Below are 2,410 nucleotides of genomic sequence, written 5' to 3'. Positions count from 1 at the left end.
TAGTAAGATCGTTTCGAGATCGCAAAATGAATGAACGGAATGGAGAATGACGCGATTCATGTCATTTTTGTTGAACTTTTTGATATCGCTTATCTGTCATATTTTGACGTTTTAGCGATTTTAAACTTTCGAAGAAAAGGGTGAAATTGTTAGATCGTTTTCAGAAAATACTGCTAAAAGTGAAATTGACCTTGTACGCATCTCTCCAAGATCTTCAAGCCATTTTTCAGCCGGACAGCCGTCCCTACGAGATACGTTTCCATCTTTACCGAATTCGTAATTTTCCTTTATAGTAAGCTTGTATAGTGATATTTATTTGATTGGTGTGGGTTTTGGCCTGAGGCCCTCGCAGAATGAGGAAGAATATTTTAACCGAAAGCATGCACATTCCCTCAGTGTGCAAATTGTAAGTTAATGAATTAAACACATTGTAATGCATGTATATTTTATTTATTGATAGAACTAATAAATTCTATGAATTATCACAAATACTAAAAAAATATAGGTAGTAATTAGGTCCCTTTACCACTTAATAAAGCTACAGATAATGGCAATCAAAGATTAAAGTCTTATTATTTTTCTCATATTCTCTCCTATAGGTTGGCTGGTACAAAATGCTTTTAGCCTTTTGTATAAGTAATTATTAATACTTATATATACAATATTTTGTTAACAATTATTAAACTATTATTGTATATAGGAACTTAGGTAATCAGTAATCACAGGTGCTCCTCTGTTTGAATTGACTCATGAAGAAGAGGAAGAAGAGAGGCGTGAGGTCATTGAAGGCCAGGCGCATGCGCAGGGACGGGATCCTCCCGCGCAGCAGCCGCAGCAGCGCCGCGCTGACCGCGCGCTCCACGCTGGTCGCGGAGCCTGAGCTTCACTGGTCGCGCAACTGCGTCGCCGCTAAAATCTGTGGATTTTCAATTTATAGTTAAAACATATACCTACAAAAATATTTTGTACTTATTCCGATATAAATTATGTATACGTATTATTTTACTTTAAGTCTGGTCTTGATTGTTCCTTTCATTAGCCTAGAAAAGACAAAATGAAAAGTTCAGTATGATATTGATCTAAAAAATTACAGACAGATACTAAACAAAACTACGCTGTAACATAAATATTCAACACCAGTTTTCCTAAGACATTATTGGGGTAACAATGAAGTTAAATTCTATTCTATTATTTAGCCAAACATTTAGGAATAACCTACCTTTTTCCATATGAGGAACCCCTCCTCAAGAAGCCTCTCATTGACTGCAGCCTGTCTGTTCATTACTTCAGCTAATCAGCTATCATTGTGAGGGCTGAAGCCGTGGCCCTCTCACAACGCAGTTGCTCCTTCTGCTACTCAAGCACATCGGCTGCTGCTTGTGTTTCTAAAACAATTCAAAACAGAAATTGGATACATCGTAAATTACAATACCTTCTTGACTACAACCGGTAACATTTATATTTTTAAAAAAATAGGTTAATACATTGATACTTACATGTCTCAGTCGTATTTCTCTAAGTAAGTTAAACTTCCTTTCTTCTTATTTTCCAAAAAAACTACGTTGACACGAAAATGAGCAAAGAAAATCAATGTTTTTATGGAGAAAACATGGCGGCTGTCAAAAGTGCCACAGGTTATGAATTTCTTCAACGTTGAATTAAAAAGCTGTTTCTTGATACTTGCTATCGACACTAATTCCAACAAAATATATTGTAGGAACAAAATTATTTAAAACAATTAGTGGTAGTATTTATAATTTTTGCATGGCAATTAAAAAAAATATAGTTTCATTCATTTCACTCAAGCCATCCAAATACGAACTAGCGATATGAAAACGAGATCAAAGTATGTGTGCTATGAATCGCGTTTTTAAACATTGCGGATTTCATCTCGTAACTCGTTCGTATCGCTTTACAAATATTTCGGTTGAGATGTGAATCGCGCCCCGGACATGCCAAAATAACATAAGTAATTAGGTAATACCGTGTTACTCATTACCGTTAAGTATTATTTCATGTTTCTATAAATTGTCTATTTATACAATTTCAAGAAAGTAAGTAGAAACCTGCATCTAAACCTCGTTGGAGAAATATTACCCATGTTCCTTCCTTGATCTTACTAATCGATATACGAAAATTTAATAAAAATAATAGCATGTTATAAATGGTTAAGCGCCATCTAGATTTGAAAATGTGTACTATTAGCTTGGTTTCAAAGCGTAGGACGTTAGCAGTTTTGATTGAGATCACTAGATGTCGCAATAACAGATCAAAGTGTTGCCAGACTAAAATAAATATATTCATCAGAGTTCCAAGTTTCAGAATAATAACGGATTCGCGCATACTTCGTAAATTTCTGTTAAACCATTTTAAACCAAAATAATACAATGATAGTATGTATTTTAAAAAA

The 2,410-nt window shown here is 34.5% G+C and overlaps 1 long non-coding RNA gene across 2 annotated transcripts; it reads right to left on the bottom strand.

Annotated features, from left to right (window-relative positions):
- Nucleotides 1-387: 387 nt before the first annotated feature.
- Nucleotides 388-1,949, bottom strand: LOC125488775. Of its 2 annotated transcripts, none has more exons than XR_007266494.1 (3): nucleotides 1,497-1,949; nucleotides 1,220-1,385; nucleotides 388-916 (listed from the first exon to the last, which is right to left on the bottom strand). It is a non-coding gene; the product is annotated as an uncharacterized LOC125488775 (long non-coding RNA). The 2 variants fall into 2 exon arrangements; XR_007266495.1 differs by lacking the exon at nucleotides 388-916 and adding an exon at nucleotides 923-1,040.
- Nucleotides 1,950-2,410: the final 461 nt, after the last annotated feature.

The sequence above is a fragment of the Plutella xylostella genome, chromosome 7, assembly GCF_932276165.1.
Source record: "Plutella xylostella chromosome 7, ilPluXylo3.1, whole genome shotgun sequence".
NCBI lineage: Eukaryota > Metazoa > Arthropoda > Insecta > Lepidoptera > Plutellidae > Plutella > Plutella xylostella.
The sequence above is the reverse complement of the archived record's forward strand: the minus strand, read 5'-3'. Positions and strand labels throughout refer to the sequence as shown.